General features: G+C 43.9%; 1 protein-coding gene across 5 annotated transcripts in view; it reads left to right on the forward strand.

Moving 5' to 3' along the window:
* The window catches only part of LNX1 (ligand of numb-protein X 1), a 287,249-nt gene that overhangs the window by 172,700 nt on the left and 87,314 nt on the right, over window positions 1–27,235 (forward strand). Inside the window, exon 1 of one of the 5 annotated variants that reach the window (XM_045018146.1) lies at window positions 11,428–11,549. The exons of 3 other annotated variants lie outside the window; for them this stretch is intronic. The gene's annotated coding sequence lies outside the window, so the exon portion shown is untranslated. Of the gene's footprint in view, window positions 1–11,427; window positions 11,550–22,920; window positions 23,127–27,235 lie in introns of those variants that run through there. One more of the 5 variants, XM_045018145.1, reaches the window with a different exon arrangement.

Consider the following 27,235-nt stretch of genomic DNA (forward strand, 5'->3'; position numbering starts at 1 on the left):
ATCTGTAAGACAGGAACAGTATTTGGAGACTGTAAAGCAAAATTCATTAATGTTGAAGTGCTTTGAGATCTTTGGGAGGTGTTATGTAAGTGCAAAGTATTATTGTGAGGGGAAAAGGTTAATTTGAAAATTGCTGCAGTGCATCAAAGCACTTTCATTTCCATGGATGCATTCTCTTCATTTTGGTTAGAAATCCACTCTGAACTTTGAGGAGATAGATATAATTGTCATAGGATTGGTTATGTAACAAGCTTTTCAATTTAACTAATGAATGTGCTGAAAGCCGAGATTAATCCTTTAACTTAACTTTTCTCCTGAGAGAGAACATATAGAACATGTTATTTGTAGTATTATCATCTCATAGGAGCCAAAGAGAATTGGTAATTTTATTAGGTGCCCACTGAACACAGGGTGACCATATGTCCCGTTTTGGCTGCGACAGTCCCCTTTTTAAGCCCTGCCCCAGACATCCCAACTTTTTTGGCAAACTGGGTATTTGTCCCATTTGTTCTTGCCAACTGATCATCAGTTGACAGAGCCATCCCATCCATAGGACAAACCAGGGCAACTTCCCCAGGCTCTGCGCTTTTGGGGGCCACACACTTTGGTACATAGGGTCCAGGATGGCCTGGGGGGTTAGCGGAGAGCCTGGTACTGGCCCCATCCTGCCCTGCCCCATCCCATGTTGGGAGGAGGAGGAAGATGGAAAGAGTTGGGATGGGGGCTTGGGAGAAGGGGTGGAATGGGATGGGGTCTGGGGCAGAGTGAGGGGACTGTGGGTTGAGGCAGGAGTTTGGGGTGTTGGAGGGGGTATGGGCTCTGGGGCAGAGCTGGGGATGAGGGGCTTGGAGTGCAGGAGGGGGCTCCACACTGGGGGAGGGCAAGGGATTCGGAGTGTGGGAGGGGGCTGTGGGTTGAGGCAGGGGATTGGGTAGGGGAGGGCTCTGGGGTGGAGGTGCTGGTTCTGGGATGGGGCCAGGGATGAGGGGTTTGTGGGGGCTCAGGGCTGGGAGCTCAGGGTTGGGGAGTGTGCCACAGGGCTCCATGCACCGCTGTCACCCACAGGCACTGCTCCCATGAGCCGGGAATGCAGAGCCGATGCTTGGTGTTGGGACAATGCATGGAGCCCCATGGCCTCTTCCCCCCACCTAGGAGCTGGACCTACTGGCCACTTCTGGGGCACAACGCGGTGCCAGCCAGTATAGGTAGGGACTAGCCTGCATTAGCACCAAAGCACCGCTGACCAGACTTAACGGTCTAGTCTGTGGTGCTAACTGGAGCTGGCAGGTTCCCTTTTCGACCGGGTGTTCCAGTCAAGAACTGGACACCTGGTCATCTTAACAGATACACAGCAATTTTACAGCCACAGCCCTGTGAGCCCAAGTCAGCTGTCCCCAGCCAGCTCTGGGTGTTCAATTGCTGTGCAGACATATTGTATAGTGCCAATTGTGAGGGCCCTTCATACAGCTTCACAGTATAAGGTGTTTTCAGTCTGACATCACTTGACTAGTGGTTAAAAGAGAGTCCATAGGCCTGTCTCCTAGCAGACTGGTACTCAGTGGTTATGCGACAGTTCATAGTAAACTCCCTTTCCAATGTGGTACAATCCACCAGAAGACTATATTTCCAGGTTTTGTAATTTGATTTTAAATGTTCATTCCCCAAAGGGAGGGATGGGTGGGGGAGAATAGAAACAAAGAGAATTGCTTTAAACCTAAAGCAATTACTAAATTGAATGGTTAGGGGCCATTTCCCCTAACTCTGCCCTTCCAAACTCAATGGGCTAAATTCAGACCTGGCATGAGTGGAAGCAACTCCATTGAAATAAAGGAATTTTTACCCACTCATGCCCAGATCTGAATCTGGCCCACTGGTTTCCTTAGGGCTGAATATGGGTATAACCAGAGCCAGATTAAGGTAATCTGAAGATCTAGGCACATCATGAGACAGCATTTCACAGTCGCTCTGCCCCAGCAGCCCAGCACTACTTGGAGTGGCTGTCTGGGACAGCAACATGGGGCCCCACTTCTTTCCCACAGGAGCAGCAGCAATAGCAGGGGTCTCTTCCCTTCAGGAGCAGCAGAAGTGCTCTCACCCTGCCATGGGGTGGCAGGGGTGGCAGCTGGGTCCCCACCCCCAGCACTCATTTCAGCAGCAGCCAAGGTATGTCTGCACAGGTGGGTGGATAGGCCAGGCCTGCTGCACTCTTTCCCTTCCATCCCTCACAGAATCCTCTGCTGGGGTGATGCAGGCTCCTCACTCAGCAGTGTGTTAACCTATTGAGAGGAATGGGAAAGTTCACCCCCTCTGAGTTATTGTTCCAGCCTGTCTTCAGACCCAGACTGATGTCTCTGCGGCTTTGGCTACACTTACACTTCAAAGCGCTGCCGCGGCAGCGCTTTGAAGCACTAAGTGTAGTCAAAGTGCCAGCGCTGGGAGAAAGCTCTCCCAGCGCTGTCCGTACTCCACCTCCCTGTGGGGAATAACGTACAGCGCTGGGAGCCGCGCTCCCAGCGCTGGGGCTTTGACCACACTGGCGCTTTGCAGCGCTGCAATTTGCAGCGCTGGAGAGGGTGTGTTTTCACACCCTGCTGCAGCGCTGCAAATTTGTAAGTGTAGCCAAAGCCTGCGTGGGTTACACTTGGGTCACATTTTCAAGGGTTTTTTTTTGTTTTTAATGAACGTTTAGAGTCTGATGTAATCACATGTCTCCAGGAACTGGGGCCCTAACTGCAGGCCTTTAGTATCCCTGCCTTAATATGGCCTTCAGGGTGTAAATGAAAGCAAATTTTGGCCCTCAGGAAAATTTATCCTGAGGATTGGACTTGCAGATGGCATCCAACATTGCAGAAGAGCAGAGAAGGGGACCGCAGAAGTGATTATTCAAGGGACTCTGCATCTTCTGCATATTGCACAGCTTGGCTCCATGCCATCTCCATATAGCCCAGCATGCAGGGTATTATTGGGATTGGTGTAGCCACTGGCACCAAAGTTACACATATCTACTGGCCACAAATCCTCTATTGGAAGGACTAAAACGGGCTGTAATAGAGACCATCAGCAAGTTGCACAGATGATCACAGACTGGTGTCAATTCTGGCCATAGCCTCCATAGAGTTCCCTGCAGAAAGTTCTGGCATGTGTGAGGAAGGGCAACTTCACCCTTTGGGAAAAACTTCAGTTGAGGCTGCATGGACAGTATGTTTATAAAAAAAGAGTAATGTTCTTATCAGAGCTTCACACAGATGGCACCTATAACATTTTGATTATTACAATTTTTAGTAATTTGACTCTACTAATCTACTCATTTGTATTATACTGAGCCCACACCATGTGCCAATGAATACACTAGAACAGGGGTCGCCTACCTTTCAGCAATGGTGTGCCGAGTCTTCATGTATACACTCTAATTTAAGGCTTCACGTGCCGGTAATACATTTTAATGTTTTTAGAAGGTCTCTTTCTATAAGTCTATAATATATAACCAAACTACTGTTATATGTAAAGTAAACAAAATGTTTCAGAAGCTTTATTTAAAATTAAATTAAAATGCAGATCTTATCAGTTTAGTTGGATCCTTGCCCTTGCTTTTCCTTGTTGACTTTTCCAATATCTGGTGGCACATACTTGGATACTTTAAGCTGCACACAGGCTTCTGAGTGATCAGTTGTAACCAGCTGGAACCCCAGATCGGCGGTTGAGGTGAGTGGAGCTGGCAGCTGGTAGGGCTGAGCAGGGCCAGAGGCCTGGATCCTGTCTGGCAGGGGGCCTGCGCTGGAACTCCAACCAGAAGCAAGGTGAGTGGGGCTGCGGTGGGGACCCCGGCTGGCAAGGGGCCAGCAGCCGGAACCCCAGAGCAGCAGGGGGCTGAGCGGGTCAGCCCACCCAGCTCTGGGGTTTCAGCCGCAGGCTCCTGTCAGCCGGGGTCTCAGCCTGCTGCCAGCCTGGGGTTCCTTCCCCCAGGCCAGCAGCGGGTGCTGAGTGAGACCGGCAGCGGTTACGTTGGGTGAGGGGGGGTTGGGACTTTGTGGCGGGGGAGGGCGGTTGCAGATACAGTGCAGGGGGGCTCTGTCCTCCTGCCTGCGGTCCTGCAGAACATCCACAAGGCGCCGGAGCGTGTCAAATTTTCCCTGGGCATTTCCTGTGTGGCTGGACATCCACAGAACATCCAAGCTCGGACTGCTGTCCAGAGCATCAACAGAGTGGTGCACTGTGGGATAGCTCCCGGAGCTACTAAGGTCGATTTCCGTCCACACACAGCCTAATTTGACATAGCCATGTCGAATTTAGCTCTACTCCCCTCGTCGGGGAGGAGTACAGAATTCGAACTAAAGAGCCCTCTAGGTCGAACTAATTAGCTTCCTGGTGTGGACGGGTGCATGGTTAAGTCGAATTAATGCTGCTAAATTCGACAAACTCCTAGTGTAGACCAGGCCTGAGTCTGTTAACTGTGCAGCACCAGGCATTAGTTCAAAGAAGCATCTAGTGTACTCAACCTGGGTAGATAAGAGGCAGATTTAACATAGGACCTCACATAAAGAGACACTTCACCATCCCTATGGCCTTGATTCTACAAAGCACTCAATGTGCTTAATTCTTATGGAAATCAAAGCATGTGTTTAAGTCCCATTGCTGAATATGGATGGACTTAAGCACTTGCTCACAGTTAAGCATGTGTAGCTTAAATACTATTTTAAAACTCCATTGTATATAATGATGACATTTCATTAGTAATGATTTAGTTTAGATTTTATATTGATTCACTGCAATTCAGTTTTTAGCATACAGTATTTTGAAGGATAAACAAAACAAATTATAGTATGAATCAAAGGATATAAGCAAAGATCCATTAGCCACATATATCTGCATTAGTGACTGCTGAATTTTTTATTTTGTTTTTAACATGAAATAGGATTGCTGCAGGATCGGTGTTATATAATAAGTACATCTTCAGAACTGGCCTTCCTTCCTTTGAAAATAATGTTTGAACTGAATAATGCTTCCTTTCTTAGTGGAAAATTATCATTATGGTAATTGAAGGCACTGTATTTTTAGTGATTCATGTAATCACTAGATTAGTTTTCCTCCAATGAAAATATTCTTTCAGACAAAAAAGATGTTTTTGTTATTGTAAACATTCATGCTCAGTCACTTTATTGCAATGCTGTATTACCTGTATGGCTTTTTATCTCTTAGATGTTTATGGCCTGGTACTTTCTTTTTTATTCTTATCTATAAAAGGTAAGATTTTTGTAATGTTTAGCTTGCCTGTTCTAAAATAGTCAAACTTGAAATCAAGATTACAGAGTATTGACCTTAATTTTTAAAAGGCTAGTCATTCTAGTACTGATTCTTCAGCTGCTGACTCCTAAGAAATTGACTTTTTTAAAATAAATGTGGGTTTGGATTATTTTCTTTTTGCATGGCTCTAAACTGAGCTATTTAAACCATTCTACTTGCAGGCTATAATTGGTCAGTAGCATCTGACCGAATATGCTACGTTCGGAGTAGATAACTTGTTTTTTAGTTTGAAGTATGAATTTAAAAGTAAAGAGAGATTTTTTTTAACTTACTTACAACTATCCTATTTTAGGGAAGGTGCTGTGATGGACTTACAGAAAGGAATATATAAATTTATTTTAATTGTGTTTTTGCTTTACAGAAACAGTGTTGTAAATAATATTTAGCACTTCCATAGTATTTTTCATCTGTAGCTATTGAAAAAACACTAGAAGAATTAAAAAACAGTGAAACAGGTAAAGATAGATAGATAAACTGAGACAGTTAGGATAAAGGAGACCTGCAAGATGGAGGAATGGGGCAGAGGAGGGAGAGGAATAAGCTGTGGTCTTTTTTGTTGCTGTATGTTATATAAAAAAGGCTTGAAAGGTCTCTCTTTAAAAAAGGCTTCTTTTTCATATTAAAAATATTCTAGGCCTGAAACTCTGTGATTATTGGAAAATTAGTGAAATGGTGACATCTCAAGAGCCAAGAAAGTGAAAGTTGAACAATTGAGGGGGAAAGTGATTTCTAGTTAAACTGGCTTTAAAAGTCTGGTTTTAGTTGTTTTTGCTAACACCTATATAAGAACATAAGAGAGGCCGTACCGGGTCAGACCAAAGGTCCATCTAGCCCAGTATCTGTCTACCGACAGTGGCCAATGCCAGGTGCCCCAGAGGGAGTGAATCTAAGGCCTGGTCTACACTAGGCGTTTAAATCGGTTTTAGGAGCGTAAAACCGATTTAACGCCACAACCGTCCACACTAGGAGGCACCTTATATCGATTTTAATGGCTCTTTAAATCGGTTTCTGTACTCCTGCCCGACGAGAGGAGTAGCGCTAATATCGGTATTAACATATCGGAATAGGGTTAGTGTGGCCGCAATCGACGGTATTGGCCTCCGGGAGCTATCCCACAGTGCACCACTGACCGCTCTGGACAGCATTCTCAACTCGGATGCACTGGCCAGGTAGACAGGAAAAGCCCCGCGAACTTTTGAAATTCATTTCCTGCTTCGACAGCGTGGAGAGCTCATCATCACAGGTGACCACGCACAGCTCATCAGCACAGTTAACAATGCAGTCTCCTGAGAATCGAAAAAGAGCCCCAGCATGGACCGCTCGGGAGGTACTGGATCTGATCGCTATATGGGGAGAGGATTCAGTGCTAACAGAACTGCGTTCCAAAAGACGAAATGAAAAAGTATTTGAAAGAATTTCTAAGGCTATGACGGCTAAAGGCCACAGCAGGGACTCCGTGCAGTGCAGAGTGAAAGTTAAGGAGCTCAGACAAGCCTACCAGAAAACCAAAGAAGCAAACGGAAGGTCCGGGGCAGGTCGAAAAACATGCCGCTTCTATGCTGAGCTGCATGCAATTTTAGGGGGCTGCGCCACAAGTACCCCACCCCTGACCGTGGATTCCGAGGTGGGGGTTGTAATCTCTGCCATGTCTGAGGATTATGCAGACGGGGAAGATGAAGAGGAAGAAGAAGAGGAAGACCTCGCAGAGAGCACACAGCACTCCGTGACCCCCAGCAGCCAGGAGCTTTTTATCACCCTGACGGAATTACCCTGCTCCCAGCCCTCACAAGCAACTATTCCAGAGAATGACGCCCTGGAAGGGAGCTCTGGTGAGTGTACCTTTGCAAATAGCAAACAGTGTTTTTTAAGCAAGCCTTTTTTAATGATTGATTTGCCCTGAGGACTTGGGATGCATTCGCAGACAGTATAGTTACTTAGAAAAGTTTGTTAACATGTCCGGGGATTGAGAGGAAATCCTCCAGGGACATCTCGATGAAGCGCTCCTGTAGGTACTCCAGAAGCCTTTGCAGAAGGTTTCTGGGCAAGGCATCCTTGTTCCGCCCACCATGGTAGGACACTTTACCATGCCATGCATGTAGCAAGTAATCAGGTATCATTGTGTGGCAAAGCATAGCAGCGTATGGTCCCGGTGACTGCTGGCATTCAAGAAGCATCCGCTCTTTATCTTGTTCTGTTATCCTCAGCAAAGTGATATCGTTCAGGATAACCTGGTTAAAAATCAGGAATTTAAGTAAGGGGGGTGGCCATTTTTCTACTGGGTTCGTGGAATGCAGCAGCTTAAAAAAAACACTTTCCTGCACGTAGCGAAGCGGGGGGAGGGGAGGAGTGAAATGCCGATGATCTTTTCTGTGTGGTCACCGGCGAGGCGATCTTCCCCAAGCTACCGGACAAGCAGTGGGTGGGGGGGAGGGGGAAGGTTGTTGATTAGCAGGGAGCTAGCGTGGTATTAGCCATGCGTTGGGGGGGGGAGGGGTAAATCACTGAGACAGTGGCTTACCATGGCCGCATGCAAGCTGAATCCTGATGCCTGGACCTGTGTCTGAGATCTGTAACCCCAGAGATGCAAGCAGTCACTATTAAGATGAAAAATGCGACCTTGTAGGGAAATCACATGTGCTATGTAACGTGAATAGTGCTTTTCACTGTGAAAGAGTATAACCATTGTTCTGTAAAATGTATCTTTCTAAATATTTATCTCCCTCATGCAGCTGCAAATTTTTCAAGCGTCCCTCCTCCATCCCAAAGGCTAGCACAGATAAGGCGGAGGAAAAAGAAGACGCGAGATGAGATGTTCTCGGATATTATGGAAGTTACACGCAATGAAAGAGCTCATCTGAATGAGTGGAAGGACGTGGTTTCAAATTACAGGAAAGAGGCCAGTGAACGTGAGGACAGGAGGGATGAACGTGAGGACAGGAGGGACAACCGAGATGAGAAGTGGCGGCAGGAAGACCGGCAGGAAAATCAGCGGTGGCGGCAGGAAGATCAGCGGTGGCGGGATGCAACTCTGGGGCTGCTGCGTGATCAAACTGACATGCTCCGGCGTCTTGTGGAGCTTCAGGAACGGCAGCAGGATCACAGAGTGCCGCTGCAGCCCCTGTATAACCACCCTCCCCCAAACCAAGGTACGTAGCCTCCTCACCCAGACGTGTAAGAACGCGTGGGGGGAGGCTCTGTGCACCCGCCCACTCCACCCCCGTGGACAGCCCAACCAGAAGGATGCCGTTACTCTGAATTTTTTTTTAATGGCCTTCTCCATCCCTCCTTTCCTCCTCCCAAAGCACACCCTTACTTCTCTCCCTCTTTTTATAATGAATCAATAAAGAATTCATGCTTTTTAAATGAGAGTGACTTTATTTGCATAAGTAAGCTGTACTCGAAGGGGGAGGGGGAGTTGCTTACAGGGACTGAGTCAATCAAGGGGGTTGGGTGTTCATCAACAAACACAGCAGTCACACTGTACCCTGGCCATTGATGAAGCTCGTTTTCAAAGCTTCTCTGATGCGCACCGCTTCCTGGTGTGCTCTTCTAATCTCCCTGGTGTCTGGCTGCGCGTAATCAGCGGCCAGGTGATTTGCCTCAGCCTCCCACCCCGCCATAAAGGTCTCCCCCTTACTCTCACAGAGATTGTGGAGAATACAGCAAGCAGCAATAACATAGGGGACATTGGTTTGGCTGAGGTCTGAGCGAGTCAGTAATGTGCGCCAGCGCGCCTTTAAACGGCCAAATGCACATTCCACCACCATTCTGCACTTGCTCAGCCTGTAATTGAACAGATCCTGACCACTGTCCAGGCTGCCTGTGTATGGCTTCATGAGCCATGGCATCAAGGGGTAGGCTGGGTCCCCCAGGATAACGACAGGCATTTCAACATCCCCAACTGTTATTTTCTGGTCTGGGAAGTAAGTCCCTTGCTGCAGCCGTTTAAACAGAGTAGTGCTTCTGAATACGCGAGCGTCATGAACCCTCCCTGGCCATCCCGCGTGGATGTTTGTGAAACGTCCCTTGTGATCCACCAGTGCTTGCAGCACCATTGAAAAGTACCCCTTCCGGTTTACGTACTGGGTGCCCTGGTGCTGCGGTGCCAAGATAGGGATATGGGTTCCATCTATCGCCCCCCCACAGTTAGGGAATCCCATTGCAGCAAAGCCATCCACTATGGCCTGCACGTTTCCCAGAGTCACAACCTTTCGTAGCAGCAGCTTAGTGATTGCTTTGGCTACTTGCATCACAGCAGCCCCCACAGTAGATTTTCCAACTCCAAATTGATTCCCGACTGACCGGTAGCTGTCTGGCGTTGCAAGCTTCCACAGGGCTATCGCCACTCGCTTCTCTACTGTGAGGGCTGCTCTCATCTTGGTATTATGGCGTTTCAGGGCAGGGGCAAGCAAGTCACAAAGTTCCATGAAAGTGCCCTTACGCATGCGAAAGTTTCGCAGCCACTGGGAATCGTCCCACACCTGCAACACAATGTGGTCCCACCAGTCAGTGCTTGTTTCCCGGGCCCAAAATCGGCGTTCAATGGATAGAATCTGCCCCATTACCATCAGGATCTCCAAAGCGCCGGGGCCCGCGGTTTGAGATAATTCTGTGTCCACGTCCTCATCACTGTCATCGCCGCGCTGCCGTATCCGCCTCTTACTCGCCTCGGTTCGAAGGTCCTGGTTCAGCATATACTGCACGAGAGTGCGCGAGGTGTTTAAAACATCCACGATTGCGGTATGGAGCTGAGCAGGGTCCATGCTTGCTGTGCTATGGCGTCTGCACGGTTCACCAAGCAAAAAAGGCGCGAAACGGTTGTCTGCCGCTGTCAGGGAGGGAGGGAGGGGTGAGGCTGTACCCAGAACCACCCGCAAAAATGATTTTTGCCCCATCAGGCACTGGGATCTCAACCCGGAAATGCCAAGGGGCGGGGGAGGCTGCGGGAACTATGGGATAGCTAGGGAATAGCTACCCACAGTGCAACGCTCCAGAAATCGACGCTAGCCACGGACCATGGACGCACACCACCGATTTAATGTGTTTAGTGTGGCCGCGCTCCACCCGATTTTATAAATTCTGTTTTACAAAACCGGTTTATGCAAATTCGGAATAGTCCCGTAGTGTAGACGTACCCTAACAGGCAATGATCAAGTGATCTCTCTCCTGCCATCCATCTCCATCCTCTGACAAACAGAGGCTAGGGACACCATTCCTTACCCATTCTGGCTAATAGCCATTTATGGACTTAGCCACCATGAATTTATCCAGTCCCCTTTTAAACATTGTTATAGTCCTAGCCTTCCAATATAATTCCAATGACTGACTAACATTATGGATAAAGGAATTTTTTTTAAATTCAGCACCTTTGTCTTTTCAATGAAGGTGTTAGATCTTACAATAAACATTCTCTGATTCCTCCCAGAGGTCCTTTAGCAAAAGCAAGGAAAACCAAACCTGATATTTTGACTGCTTTAAAAATAAAGTAAATCAGAAAAAATTGCTCAGGCCTCATTAATGCACCATAAAAAAGCAAAAAAGGTATAAGTGATATTTAAGTGTTTTGCCTGAGGTCTCAGCAAGTCAATGGCAGAACCAGGAATAGAACCTAGGATCCTTGAAGCCAGAGTCTGTGGTTAGAGACCTAGGTCTGTGTTCAAAGTCCATCTTCTTAAGAAACAATGAAGCTTAAATTTCAAAAGTTCTAAAGCAGAAAAGGGCTATTCAGTCTTTTCTAGCTGCCTCTTCCTCCTTCAGGGGAAAACAACCACAAATCTTTGTCTTGAACCAGTCCTTAGGTTTTCATTCAGCTCTTTAAACCTGTACTAAATGTTGATAAGCTGCAAGAGAAAAGACATACTAAGGAAAAGCATAAATGCAAATAGAATTTATGTGCATGTTTAAAAATAAAACCAAAAACTACAAATGATTTTTGTTACCTGAGAAGTCTGAACATGCAGGCTTGTGCAGCCCTTCCTCTGTGCTAAGTAACCAGTAGGGTGTGGTCTGCTGAAACTTTAAATCACTTAGGAGTATGCTGTGAAGCTTGTCTTTTCTACCTTTTGTGATGTCATGCATTTCCTTGTGTGGTACAACCAATAAGAACTTTCTTCCTACAGAGATCGGACTGAAAGGTAAAACACTGTTGTTCGGCAGACATCTGCCAAAGTTCATTAATTTACACCTGCAGGAATCTAGCAGCGGTATACAATTCTGTATATGAATCAAAGACAAAGTAAGACAGAAAGGTGAGTTTAAACCATTTTGTTCTGACTTTTATTCTTCAGTTGGCCACACATTTGTCTAAAAAACAAATGTGAAAGGAACTGATCATGTGAACAAAACACTGTACTTTATTAGAAGAAAAGACCATTTAAGGGTTGATTAGTATTTCAGCTTTTATAATTATGAAGTGACACTCTAACATGGCTGCAGCAGTGAATTTTTACTACTTCATATACGTAGGGTTCAGTCTCTCCATAACCTAATACACTGATCATTTTCATATTCCAGAAGAGAAGACTTGTAACTTTTTTGCAGTGTAACAGTATTTCTTCCTAACTGCTTTTAAAATACTAATCTAGCTGATAAAGATAGTGGCAACTTTCATCCACTAAATCTATATGCTAATTTTGTTTTATTTTATATTTGTATTTTTCTAAGTAAACTTTCATCTGTGGTAAAGTATGTTAAAATCAAAATGATACACCTTCAGATCAGAACGCTGAACTACATTTGAAAAGAGAAACTTTAATTCAATTTGTGTTAATTTGCTTTTGGCACGTATTGTCTTTCCCTAGCTTAATCTTGCAGTGACATTTCAATTTAAAGCAACTAAAGTTTTTAATAATACACCTGCAGACTATGACCTTGATCTTTTAGACAGTTACATTTATGAATAATTTATGCATATGTTAATAGTCCCATTAACCTCTATGGGTCATCTGACCTATGTAAAATTAAGCTTGTGCAAAAGTTCACAGGACTGGACCCTGTATTGGCACATAGATGCTAAGGCCCAAATTTCAGCAAAATGTTTAAGAATGTACTTAAGTCCATCCCATCCCTGCAAAGCACTTACGCACATGTAGTCAAAGGGACTTTAATCGGGTGCTGAAGTTAAGCAGGTACTTAAGTGTTTTGTAGGGCTGGGAGGATGGACTGCTGAATTGAGGTCTTGTATACATAGCTCAGAAATATCATAAATAGAATATACAGAACACAGCTGCGGTAATTCACGCTTTCCTTTTATTGGCAAGCAAATTGGTAACAAATTGTTCAGCCAGCAATAAAAAGAGCAAGACTGACCTTAAAAGTTCTCACTGGGGAGCTACATTAGGTGATTGATTTTTATTTCTTTATTTACACTAAACTGCCCTGTGGAATCCTATGTAAAAATTGAGGGCCTGGTTCTGCCCTAGGATCTATTTGTATTTGCTCAGTCAGATTCCTGCAGTACAATACCAATAGCAAGGCAGTTGTTCCAGTGAAATAAAAACAGCTTTATCTGCTATTGTTAGAACAACAAAAGCACTAATCTATAAATGGAATGCTAGGATTCACCATTGGGTTATATAAGGCATTTGAAAAGATGCTTTCTTTGAGGAGTTCTACAGTAAATACTCTAATCCTGAGATGAAATTAGAAAATTCTTCTTAAGGAAGTAATCTGTTAGTAATTTACTATCCTATACTCTTCCACCCAAAAACTAAGAGCGTATATTTTCCAAAAATATAAATTGGAACAAGCTGTCTGTTAGTCTTCTCTTGCCACCTGAAAATATTTCTGCCGCTGCTGTCAATTCCTTTTACTCGCTTGGGACCTGTCTTGTTCTCGGTTCCACTAACATTAGTGCTATTTAGAGGATTGTTCTTTGCCTGTGTGTTTGGGCGTTAACTGCTGCAGTGCTTTATTGTAGCACTGAGTTGGAAAAAGGGAGGTCTCTGACTCAATATCGTGCTTGTTTATCAGAGGAGAAAATTAAAATATCCTATGTGAGAATTCTGAAGTGTCCAGTATCTCCCCTAGAATAACATTTTTGTGCAAAATGCCAATAAAGCGTGCACATAGGAAGAGATGATAGATAAGCTTCATTTCATTGTAGAACATTCAGTTACTGTGTTGCATGTAAAAATATCCAATAACTCAAGCAATTCTTTTTCAAGCAAGAAAGCAAACAATAAGGGGATTCTCAAAGTGAGAGAGCTATCCAAATTGTCTGTTAAAGGGATACTGTCTGGACTGACAACTCCAAAATGTGACCTATTTTAATATGGCCCCAGTCCTGCAGACTGATCTGCCTGGGCAGACCACTGTGCCCATGCACAGGTTCATTGACTTCAGTAGAACAGACTTTTTTATAGTGTAAATAAAGTCCGTTTTTCTAGTGCAAATGGCTATACACTGAAGACGTGCAGAAATTCAATATTTTCCCAAGATTGAAATGCAGAAATAATAGCTTCACTGAAATTTCACCCAAAGAAATCAGGGCATGCGAAGCTGTACATCTTTTTCTATTAAACTTCCGAAAACACACATTTTGATTTTTTGCACGTTTTGGCTTAAAAAAAACACACCTGAAATCAGAATAAAATGTGACATGAGGCTATCAAATGTGCAAATGGAAACTTTCACCTTAAATAAATCTCAGAGCAGCATCTGCATTTACATGGCTATGATGTAGCCATGGTGGCACATAGAATGGACTTTCATCCTGCATGCTTCCTTCAGCAAAAGTCAGTATGGGAGGACTTACAATTTTGAAGGATTTAAGAAACCTGTCTTCCAACCTTGTTTGTAGTTGACCTTATGCTCTACTTCCTTCGACCTTGGCTCTATAATCCTTCTGTAAAAGCATACCTTCTTTTTCATGTTGGACATGACCTCACTGTTGCAGGTGTCTTGTTTTCAACCTGATGCAAGAATGTAACTTGCCAGGAGAATACTGCCAACAACAAATGGGTGTGCACGGGTTTGGCTGAACCAGATTCTGCATCCTCTAAATCCTTATGTCTAAATACACACTGGATGCTGCTTGGCAGGAAACTTCATGAAATGAACCCACTGCAGCTTTCCGGTACCTATGACTGCCTCCTACAGATTTGTCTCTGACAGGGAATGGTTTGTTTGGCCAGAAACACAGTGAAAGGTGGGATCTCATCCCTTCCCTAACCCATTTGCTTCAGTGATGTGAACATCAAAGCCTATGAGTACTATTTAAATACTACTATTATAAAATACAGGTAAGTGCCGCTTTTTCTTTGGAGTTCACCTTTAAGGCTGATTTTTGAGTGCAGACATTCATAACACCAAAAATGTACTACACAGCTTCAGGACTACAGCAGTATTTTGCAAATAGAATTTAATGCTAGGAAATGTGTACCACATCCCTGTTTCTTGTAGTTCCATTGCAATGAGGTCATCTAATTGCTCTACAGCTACTTAGCAGGATATCAAGCTATAGTCTCTGAGAGGCCTTACTGAGCAGGATGGGTCTGAGGTTACTGCAAATGGCTAAGCTTCATAGGAGGAAAAATAAAAATAAAAAATCCAAATAAAAAACTTTGATCCATGCAGCCACTTTCACCTGATCTTGTGGCATGTGCCCATATTATGAATTCACACTAATTGGTCTCCTCCCATCAGATTAAGTTGCACCAAATTGGTGTCCACACCCACAAAACCAGTTCCCAAAAGAAGACATTAATTCAGCCACAGTACCCACAATCTTCTTTAGCCATAAATTACCAGCATGTCCTGGCTGACACGACAGAACTCTATTAAGCCTCTTCATTTTGAGAAGAATGTTCCGAATGCATTAATAGTGGGCTAACAAAGCATGAATGTTAATTAGTACTGTGCTTTAAAGGGTGATTTAATGGAGTTACACTTGCATGAAACAGGTGTAAAGCAGTGGTGAATCAAGTCCAGTGAGTAGTATCTGACTCAGTGGCACTATTCACAGAATACAGTGCTCCTCAACATGAGTAAATGTGGCAGAATCTGGCCCTGAGCAAAGTTTATGTGCACAAGTATTTTCAGGACAGAGCCTTTAGTCAGTAGCCTGCTGAATATAGTGGTTTAGAATGGAAACAATTATGCAAAACTTAACCATAGCAATTGTTTCTGCTTCCACTATGATGCTTAGTGCTCTTACAGGCAAAATAGGCAGTGTGCACTGTTACTGTGTTTTACAGATGAGATACACTGAATAAGAAAGGGGGGGGTTGTGTATCCAAGGCCCTGTAGGGATTAGAGGCAGTATTAGAACTCAAAGCATGTTGTTTGGGCCACTAGGCCACACTTCTGTCTCACCATTTATTCTCTTATTTTAAATGACATTTACTTTGACACAGTAATTAACATTCAGCCTAGCAGTAAGGTTCAGTATTTAGAAAAATATCTAGAGTTCATTCAGACTTTTTAAGCCATGACTCCTAAGACCATCTGAAGGCCTGCTCCCACCCTCGTATTGACTTTTTTTAGGAGGGCCTGATCCCCCCCAGCATATTCAGGCAGTGATGAGCTGCCAAAATCTTAGCAATCGGCTCCCTACTGGGTCTTTGGCGGCACTTCGGCAGCGGGTCCTTCAGTGCTGCCGAAGACCCGGAGCGAGTGAAGGACCCGCCGCCAACGTGCCGCCGAAGACCTGGAGCGCCACCCAGTGAGTACAAGGCCCATGTGTTTTTTTACGTGTTTTTTTTTTTTTTTTAGTCATCCCTGCCGGGGCCCTGTCAAAACTGTTCGAATCGGGCCCCACACTTCCTAAAGCCGGCCCTGCACATTGGGGTTGCAAAATTGTATCAGGGGCTGGATAGGGAAGGACAGTCCCGCAGGCCGGATGTGGCCCATGGACTGGAGTTGTTTGCCTACCCGCCCGCCCCTTTAACAGCCAGGTCTACACCAGCTTCTAAATTTAACAACCGGTTCTTGTGAACCAGTGGGTATCGGCTCCAGCTCACCACTGTATTCAGGGGGCTGCCCACTGGCCTACTTCACCCTCCTGTTTCACCCCATCCTTCCTCCTGACGGACTTAGGATTTGACCCAGTGATCCCTGGGGTATCTCAGTCCCAGAATCCTAATGGACTGTGTAATGGTGACGACTCACCCTGCGGCATCTCCTGCTGGTCGTCCAGGGAATTAGTGAGCCAGCCTCCAGAAGCACCCTCTGCAGGTCGGTGTCTTACTTGCCACTGGGCCTGGTGTCCCTCCCGGACCCCGGTGCCCCTTCTCTTGGGGTTCTGCCCCCTGCAGTATCCTTTAGTCTTGCTGGGTCTCCCCTCCCTGGGGAACTCCCAACCCCCTATCCTCACCTCAGTCTGGCTACTGCCAGTCACCATCTAGTCCCCCACTCACTGGGGTGAACTGCAGTATAATTGCCACTCATCGGCAAGGAGGGTTTGGACCTGCTGCCTCTGCCTACTCTTGGGCTGCCCTCTGCAACCCCAGTACCTTTTCCAGACTTTACCAAGGCCTGCAGCCTTGCGGTTTTCCAGGCCGGAGCTCCCCAGCTCCTCTGGCCTTTCCCCAGCTCTGCTCCAGTCTAGGTACCCTGCTCAGCTCCCAGCAGCTAGGCCCATCCCTCTCAACGTCTAGAGAGAGACTGACTTAGCACCAGCCTAGCAGCCCCTTTATAGGCCAACTGTGGCCTGATTGAGGCATGGCCCCAGCTGAGGCTACTTCCCCAATCAGCCTAGATTTTTCTCTCAGCCTCAGCCCTCTCCAAGGCTGCTTTTACCCCTCCAGGCAGAAGCAGGGTGACCACCCTGCTACACACTGCCAGGACCAGCCGCCACATCAGGACTCAGGGGACTGCCCTCACCCTAACCTCTGAAAACTTGTCTCCACCTTGAGTTGAGTTGCATGAGTAAAATCATTTTCTCCTTATTCAATACTAACGCCTTCTAGTGTTACTGCAGTTAGTTGCTTATGCTGGAGAGCCAATCCCTGTATTTGAATTGGGAACAGAATACTATCCTGATCAGCAGAATCAGAGCTGGAGCTCTCAAGTAGTGTTGAGGTACAGACGGTTCCATTGAATTCATTCGGAGTTCTGCCATTGATGTCAGTGGGGTCGGGATTTCACCCAGAATGTTCTCTGCTCAGGCAAGTCAACAATGAGGGTCAGAGTCTTAGCTGGTGTGAATCAGTGTAGTTCCATTACGGTCACCAATCTATATCAGCTGAGGATCAGGCCCTGAAAGTAAACATGTGCTTTTTCCCAGATCCAGGATGCAACAGTGTTTCTACAGTTATAACACAATGTGTGGTCTAGTGTGCATGGATTGGGAATCGGGACTCCTGGGTTCTATCCCTGACTGCTAAGAATTCATTGTGGGATGCTGGAATTCAGTTAACCTCTCTGTAGCTCACCTGATCAATCTATGAAATGGGCATTAAAAAACCCAAGGTCACATGGGGTGTTGTGAGAATGGATTAAATACTATGTAAAGCATTTTAAGATCTATAGAGGAAAGGAGTTATGTAAGTGTACAGTACAATTAATGCAGCATACTCACTGCTACAGTATTAATGCAGCTACCAATTACGTGTACTGTGTTTTATAGTTAAGCTATTACTATTATCTGATGGACATGTCATGGTACTGTTAAACATCCTATTTGTTGCCAACAAATGTAATAATAGCTGGCGTTTGTGAACGTTTAACCCTAGAGCTAAGTCTCCTTTTCAGAGGGGACATGGGCACCTCAGAGCCCGTGTACCACTGTCTTTCAATGCACTTCAGGGCTCCTAAATGCCTGTGTCATTTTTGAAAATGAGAGTAGAGCCTCTCCAGTCACTTCAAAGGTTATCCCTTGTTGAAATAGCAGTTTCAAGAAAATTATGGGAGTAAATTTAACATCTGAAACTAGAAAAAAAACCATCAGCTGACAGCATTAAGCTTCCAAGTCACCAATGGAAGACCCAGGACTGAGGGGGTGTGGGGAGAATGTGATTGTTTACCTCTCAAACCTAGCTCGCCCTGTGCCCACTCACCCTTCTTCCCTTTCATGGTATCTTCCTCCCGTTTAACACTCTTGCTGGAACCCTTCTTCTCTCTTTCTTTCCTTCCTTCCCCTCCTCATTCTACATCCTGGGAGTAATCATCCTGCAGTCCTGGCGTGTATTTTTGTTTCTAGAAACACCACTCCTTTACGCAGCATGAGGAGCTCCCCACACCTCCAGTTCTACTTTAGTAGCACCTCTGATCAGTGCTCCCCTCTCCTCTGGAGCTAGCACCTCTGATCAGCGTTCCCCTCTCCTCTGGAGCTGGCAGAGAGAGCGCCAGTCGAAGGACTCACTACTGCAGAACCTGACAGAAGGTGCAGGAGCCAGATGAGGATGTTCAGCAAAGCTGTACGGGGAGAATGGATTGGAATAGTTTCCTTTAAAACCAGGAATGAGTGCCATGGTGCAACATGCCCTTGGGTGCTGGTTGTATAGGCTCAGTCCAGGAGGTAAATCTAATACTGACAATACACTCTGCTAACCCAGTCGGAGGCCTGAGAGAGGAATGTAAAGAGAGATTAAGACTATTGGTAAATCTGTATTAAGATTAAGACTTTCAAATTTCCATACATTTGTTTCTTTTTAAACTATTGTAGCTTTCTAGTATATAACTATGGTAAGTAGGGTACGGGAACACAGTGTACAGTATGTATACAGGATACACAGCGATTGAGGGAATGTTCCATTGTTAGTGTCCAGGGTTATTAGGGTTAGTGGTTTGTATGGCATGTAAACGTACAGTAGACCCTGGCTACCTGGACACTGCTAACTGAAACTCTATTATCAGAAGGTTAGTTATATGTCCTGGGTGTTGCTGCAGTTTTCACAGCAGTTTGGTTCCAGGAATCTGGAGCACAGTGAGCAGGAAGCCAGCTGGCTCCCCTACGGCCAGTCAAATGAGGACCAAAGCAGAGTGAAGCTGTCCACCCACCAGCTTTCCCTAGGCTTGCCAGCTGAACTTACTAAAACCTTCAATTATCCAAAGGTTTTAACATTTATTAGTTTCTGTAAGAGGGACCACAATCCATGAAAAATATTAATATGGGTAGATATTTCATCCCATTTTAGATCTGTGTGATGGATATGTTTATCTATAAACTATATCTATTATAGTGGTATTGGGTCATCTGTAGTATTTTCTCTATATAGAGTGTATAGTTAGTAGAGTGGTATAAAGTTATTATTGGGATGATTAAGTTGGTGGCATTACCCCCAACTCACAAAGCTATGAGTGAGTCAGGCAGGTCATTCTAAACCAGTGCCAACACAAATATACTGCACAAACACAAAATATATTTATGCCACATTTTAGAATAAAGCTACTTAGACCTTTTAAGAGGGTTATTTTGTTTGCCTGTTTCAGCTTTATTAATTTTTGGTATTCCATAAATTGGATAGTCTGCTTGCCTGAGTTACCCTGTTGCCTAACTAAGGCTACCTGATTTTTAGAATATAAGAACAGCCATACGGGATTAGACCAACTGTCCATCTAGCCCAGTATCCTGTCTTCTGAGAGTAGTCAGTGCCAGAAACTTCAGGGGGAATAAACAGAACAGGGCAATTTATCGAGTGATCCATCCCTGGTCGTCCACTCCCAGCTTTTGGCAGTCAGAGATTTAGGAACACCCAGAACATGCGGTTGCATCCCTGAGCATCTTGGCTAATAGCTATTGAGGGACCTATCCTCCATGAAATTAGCTAAATCTTTTTTAACCCAGTTATACTTTTGGCTTTCCAAACCCTTGGCAACAGATTCCACAGGTTGGCTGTGCATTGTATGAAGAACTACTTCCTTATGTTTGTTTTAAACCTGCTTCCTATTAATTTAATTGGGTGACCCCTGGTTCTTGTTATGAGAAGGAGTAAATAACACTTCCTTATTTACTTTCTCCACACCAGTCATGATTTTATAGACCTCTATCATATTGCCCCTTAGTTACCTCTTTTCCAAGCTGCAAAGTCCCAGTCTTAATCTCGCCTCATATGGAAGCTGTTCCATACCCCTAAACATTTTTGTTGCTCTTTTCTGAACCTTTTCCAATTCCAATATATTTTTTGAGATGGGATGACCAAAACAGCACGCAATATTCAAGTTGTGGGTATGGATTTAGATGGTGACCTGATGATATTTTCTGTCTTATTATCTATCCCTTAATGGTTCCTAACATTGTTAGCTTTTTTGACTTCTGCTACACATTGAGCAGATGTTTTCAGAGAACTATCCACTATGATTCCAAGATCTTTATTGAGTGGTAACAGTTAATTTAGATCTCATCATTTTGTAGTCATACTTGTATTTTCCAATATCGGCACTGAATTTCATCTGCCATTTTGTTGCCTGGTCACCCAGTTTTGTGCAACCTCTTTTTCCAGATCATTTATGAATATGTTGAACAATACTGGGCCCAATACAGATTCTACGGGGAGCTAGCTCTGAACACTGTGAAAACTGACCATTAATTCCTACCCTTTGTTTCCTATCTTTTAATCAGTTACTGATCCATGAAATGACCTTCCCCCTTATCCTATGACTGCCTGCTTTGCTTAAGTGTCTTTGGTGATGGACCTTGTCAAAAGCTTTCTGAAAGTCCAAGTACATTATATCCACTGGATTATCCTTATCCATGTTTGTTGACCCCCACCCAAAGAATTCCTATAGTTTGATGAGGCATGATTTCCCTTTACAAAAGCCATGTTGACTCTTCCCTGATATATTGTGTTCATCTGTGTCTCTGATAATTCTTTTCTTTACTATTGTTTGAACCAGTTTGCCTGGTACTGAAGTTAGGTTTACTGGCCTGTAATTGCCTCTGTAACCTTTTTTAAAGATCAGCATTACATTAGCTATCCTCCAGTCATCTGATACAGAGGCTGATTTAAGTGATAGGTTACACACCGCAGTTAGGAATTCTGTAGTTTCATTTCTGAGTTCCTTCAGAGCTCTTGGGTGAATACCATCTGGTCCTGGTGAATTATTACTGTTAAATTTATCAGTTTGTTCCAAAACCTCCTCTAATGACACCTCAATCTGGGACAGTTCCTCAGATTTGTCACCTAAAAAGAATGGCTCAGGTGTGGGAATCTCTCTCACATCCTCTGCAGTGAAGGCCGTGGGATGCAGAATTGTTTAGTTAGAACAAGCAGAACATTTTCTAAGTCAAAGTGGGGTTAAGAATCTGCTGGTAACTCCTTCCAACACCATTCTAGCTATACTTTTCCTGTCCTCTCCCAGCTGTCTCGCCATCTGCCTTTTTCACTTCATTCTCCCACCCAGTCTCTTACTTTTCCCCCTATTTAGCCACTGAAGGCAGCCTGGGAGTATCCTGTGGGCCCATTTCATAGGCACTGACTTTTTCCTTTGCCAAAGGGTGCTCAATTCTCGCTCCGCCCCCAGCCCGACCCTCACTCCACGCTTTCCTCTAAGCCCCTGCCTCTTTCCGCCCCCTCCCCCAAGCGTTCCCTATCCACACTCCTCCTCCTCCCTCCCAGTGCCTCCTGCATGCTCAGGAAAGCTGATTATGGCAGCTGGGAGGGAGGGGGAGCAGTTGATCCCTGGGGCTGCCAGTCTACAGGAGGCTCTGGATGGGAGGGGGGAGCTGGCTACCAGTGGGTGCTAAGCACCTGCTAATTTTTTTCCATGAGTGCCCCAGCCCTGGAGCACCCAAGGAGTTGGCACCTATGGCCCATTTCCCTATTTGGGAAGAACAGTAGAGCTTCTCTTTGCAGCTAGATGAAAAGAGCTGAGGAGCAGCTTGAGGATCTGCTCCCCAGTATGCAGGCGAGGGCCAGCCTGTTTCTTTAAAGGAGAATAGGGAACAGGACTTTGGAATATAGAGAGAGGCAGATTTCCTTCCTGATCCCTGGTCAGCTGGAAACCAGTGTAGTGGCTGGGGAACACATTCTGCCCTGATAGGTAACTCCCTGGGAAATATGGGCATTTACCAGTTTCAGGCCCCCATAGATGGGGGAGGGGGAGAAAATAAAATTTGCTTTTAGCGTTGATGTCCTGGGTATAAAAATGCTGGAATAAAGCACTCCCGGTGGAGTTAAATTAATGAGCTGAGTGTATGTGAGAAATCCAGAGGAATAAAACAAATGCAGTTTATTCCAAGCTATTCTATAGCTGCTGAAATACAGAATGGGTTCTTGTTACTACACAGTGTATGCAGGGGTTCTGTAGCCATCTGTATTCTGTCACACCAAAGTAACCATGGGTCTTAATCAGTGGGAGTTGGGTAAGGCCATCAAGTGATACTGTCAAACCAGCAATTCTACCAAATAAAGAAAACCATCATTTGGTCAGATGGCTTTAAATATGGTCATGTTACTAAAGAGGTTATCTGTCTGGGAAAAGTATTTTAGGGCTATCAACTAAACTACAGAGTAATGCAATTTATATTACATAACTATTAATGCCTATTATGCAGTGCAATTTAGTGCATGAATGTTGATGGCATTTATTATGCAATTAGGTGGAGCACATGTTTAGGAAGCATTTCAGGAGCTAATCATGATTGCTCACATGATCTGGCTTGAACCATATGATGGACTTCCTCTGTATAGATAGAGCATGCATTTGTGAAGCAGTTAGCCTCTGTCTGTTGATTTTGCCACAACTCATCCTTGTACTTGTAATCTTAGCTTGTGGTTTACTCATGGTACTGTCTGTCAAACGTTGATTTTATTGAACCATATAAGAAATAGGAACTTTGAATTATTTCTTATACCAGTGGTGGAATATTTTCAAATTATTGACCATTTAAATTGTGCAAGCAACACCACTAAATCTCATCAGAAGTACTACATATTGTCAAGGTAAGTCCATTTATATTTATATTTATCATACTGTGAGTAACAGCTATAGTAAAAGATGAACTGCAACTTTTATTTTCTCATATTTCTCTTTGTTCTGTACCTTTCCTCCTTTTCCCTTCCTTCACCCCACATATCTTGTTCAAGTGCTCCTAATATTCTTAAATAATTTATTTTGGGGCTGAAATTTTCCATCCAGGGTCTCAGAAGTTTAATTTTATATTTGTGAAAATGTCAGTAAAATCAGTTCAGGCATTTTGAGAAGGGTGTGTGCACTCATGAGAAAGAGAATGTTTCCGTATGTTCTGATCAGAAATTTTGTGTACAAAACTCAACAAACCAATTTCTCCAACTTTGTTTATTTTCTACCTTTCAATGAGATCCACAGAATAAGCCATGTTTCAAGGAAATTGATTCAGTGCTATTTAAGTTACTTCCAGGCACAGTATGGATTTTGTCAGGTTTCATAGCTTGACCTAAAGCTTAAAAACTTGCAGGTAGTAACTTGCAGTACTGTGCTATTAGGATTTTTTTTGCTCAGTGTAAAGTGGCTTAAGTCACTGGGGGCACTGTGGAGATCCATGTTTATTGATATTCATGTTTGATTCCTGATGTGGAACAAAAACCAAAATTCCAAAATTCTCCAAGAAAAGGAATGGAGCTCTGGCTTTAGAGCAGTCTGCCTGGTTGATTGACCTTGAGCCACAGACCCTGGAAGCCCTGGGATCCCTGCCTCAGAGGCAGTCCACCAGGCAGACAGCCAAGGAGCCTGGCAGGCAAGCTGCCAGAAAACCAGGCAGGTTTCTGATGTATTCCAGCAGTTAGGGTTTCATTGGATTCCTGCCAGGGTAGTGTCAGAACTTTGTTGAAAGTGAAAAATCTCTACTAAATGTTTTGATTTTTATGAATGGGCAAAACTTACAACAAAAATTTGTTGGAATTTTGCTGAGCAGCCCTAGTATGCATACTAGGAATTGCGCTTTAAAGATCTGAATGAGAGAAAAATTATTGGTCTAAACATCAGGGTTGAAATATTTTGTTGCCCTTGAAGCAATGGTTCAGATCTAGGGAGGGTTGACTCAGCCCTTCAGCCTATAGGTAGATAAATTGAATTCTATGCAATTTACTGTGTGAATTTTCCAATCAAGAGCTTAAAAATGAAAGCACCCCTCTGTTCTTTGTAGATATTAAAGAGTGTGTGGTGCATATTGTAAGAGCAGGGGTCAATGTCTGATGGTTTTCTACCACGGTTGTACAGTATCCCAAATTCCAGTTGGCTGCTTCTATCCATGCCTGAGGTACTGAGGTTGGGTGACTGAATATGCAAAATATGTCAATATGAAAGGTGTTGTTTAAATGCAAAGGAGCATTACAGGATATGTTACTGTGAAATGCTGAATTAGGATGGCCACTCACAGGAAAATGCTTTGTTTCATAATGAATGTTGCTTAATTAGAGCAATATTAGAATCAAATTAACTAGTGTCAGACAGTTATTCTGGTATTCAGCCAAATGTCCAGTAAGCGTGAAATTCTTAGTTGTGATGTTTTTATACATAAGTGACAGGTATGTAACTTAAGAGGTATGTTTTCCTGTGTACTTTATTAATTTGACCCTCTTTGGACTGACAGTGGGGTTTGAATCCTGGAACTACAGTGCAAAATGCATGAGTCACTACAATTTGAGCTAAATGAGTAACTCTGCATTAGCTGGCAGCTGTAATAAACTTGCACTCTCTTATGGGGACCAGCCACTAGGTAGGGACAAAGATCCACATTCCCCTGGTGTTGGTTGTACTTGTTTAGTTAAGGGCAGCTGGGTTCAGGAGTCATGAAACCAACTGAATCTGAATGATGGAGTTTACAAACGCAACTAGCAATTATTATCCCCCTTTTCTCCTTCATTTAATAGAACAAACATTCAAAATACCCAACAGCAACTACAAAAAATAAAAATAAAGGAAATTTCCATTTCAGTGGAATCTAAAAAAAAAAAAAAAAGCTCAGTATTAAGACTATCTGCAATGACTAAAGTCAGCAAGCTGATGTTTTCATTCAGCATTTTAGAACCATTCTCAGTTAGCGTGACTCTTTCAACTTTAAATATTAGTGTGGTATAAAGTTGTATAAAACTTTAAAAACCAGAATAAGAAAAAAGAATCTCTTCTTCTGCAAAGCTTTCCAGCGTTAATCTCCTGGATGATACTGTCCTATCTTCATCTGCTGTTTATATCATTTTCCTGAGTATCACCTCAGTGTGTCTGATATGTTTCTGTTTATTTACATATGATTTTTCTATGTTGTTTATTATTTATCTCAGCAAAGTTCAGGCTCTGTTGTGCTAGGTGCTGTACAGACATACTAAAGGACAATCCATGAGCTGCAACATCTACACGGCTATATTTAGCATGCTAGCTGGAGCCCTGCTAGCGCAAATCTGTGTACCTGTGCTGGATGACTCTCTCCCAGCTGGAATATAGATGTGCCCTCTACAAGTTTAGTCCTGCAAACACTCTCTCATGCAACTAGTCCCGTTAACTAGTTACAGGAATAAGGTTTTATATGATCAGGCCATTGGGGCCCAGGCCTGCTCCCATGTTGAAGACAATAGCAGAATTCTCTGGGGGGAAATCCTAGCCCATTGTAGTCAACAGGTATTTCCCTATTGACTTCAGTGGGGCCAGGATCGCACCCTCATTATTTTCAGTTGGAAGATCTGTAAAGTCCTTGAGCAAGAAATCTTGGGCCTGATTATAATCTCACAAATGAGATCAGAACGAAGCCTGCTGTCTTTTAGCATGATTGTGAAGCATCGTCAGTGCTTCTTAATCATGTATTGTTTATTCATTGCAATTAATGAAAAATCACCCAATATTTGAGTCATTGTTTCAGAGTAATTTAAAATAACATTTTTCATTTAAACTTTTTGGTTAATTTTCACACATATTTAAAGAGAAAATCAGTGACACTAGCTTAAAATCATGCCAGTAAAAAAGACATGAAGTGAATTATGGAGGTTGTTATGACAACACAATACTATAAATACAAACTACTGTAAACATCACAGACTAATTCCTCCTCCTCCTGGAGTCTTTTAGGCAAATGTTTTCCATACCTGAAATACCAAAATAGGTGATAAAACAATCACAATGTGGCCTTTAATAAGAGATTATATTATCACATGAGCAGACCCAATGATTTAACAGGCCTGCTTGTGTATATAAAGTGATCACAGTTAAGCCATACAAGTTTAATTTAGTGTTCTGATTTTTTGCACAGTAACAAGTACTTGCACTTATATATACTTTCGACATTCAGGTATAATAGCCACGCACTTATTAATAATTGTAAACCAGATGAAGGAAAAGTGTACTGCATAACTATGGAAAATACATATGATGGGCCCAGTGGAATCTAGGGATGTGTGGGGTGTAAATTAGGACAGATTTTTGTCTCACGTTCTCTGTTTATTTTAACCATTTCCATAGTATCCATACCATTGTCTAATATAGCAAGAGATCAAGTCATTTCAGTCAGCACAATACCGTGTACTGAATCTGCTTACAAAAGGGTATGCTAAAGAAATACAGCCAGTAGCATTTCCCCTAAATTTGACACAGGTCATGTAATTTCCATGGTATACCGCTGCCTTCAACCTCTACCACAGGAGTCTGCCAGTGTATCTTAACACACTGCCACTTTAGAGGGCTGTGTCAACTAGACTTGTTTGCAGTGGGTCTTGTTGATCTGTCTTACTGCACCAGGATGTGGCCTTAGGGAAGCAATGTCTCTCTCTCTGTTGTCACTGTGAAAATAATCTCAGTCACTTAGAAATATAACACCATTTCCAGCTGAACCTAATATGAACTGGATAACCCTTTTGCAGGGGAGAGAGAGAGAATGTTCTGGGGATTAGAGTAATAAATTGAGAGTCTGGAGTGCTGAATACTGTTCCTTGCTCTAACACTTAACTTGCTGTGTGCCTTTCAAAAAAGAGTGCTGGGAAAGTCACAGTGTAAGGCAGGGAGCCTTAAAACCCCCCATCACAAGAGAATGGGACAAGGGTCCCTGCCCAGAGACAGGTGATGGCTGGATACCTGAGGCCTGACTGGG

Source organism: Mauremys mutica, chromosome 5 (assembly GCF_020497125.1).
Source record: "Mauremys mutica isolate MM-2020 ecotype Southern chromosome 5, ASM2049712v1, whole genome shotgun sequence".
Lineage (NCBI taxonomy): Eukaryota > Metazoa > Chordata > Testudines > Geoemydidae > Mauremys > Mauremys mutica.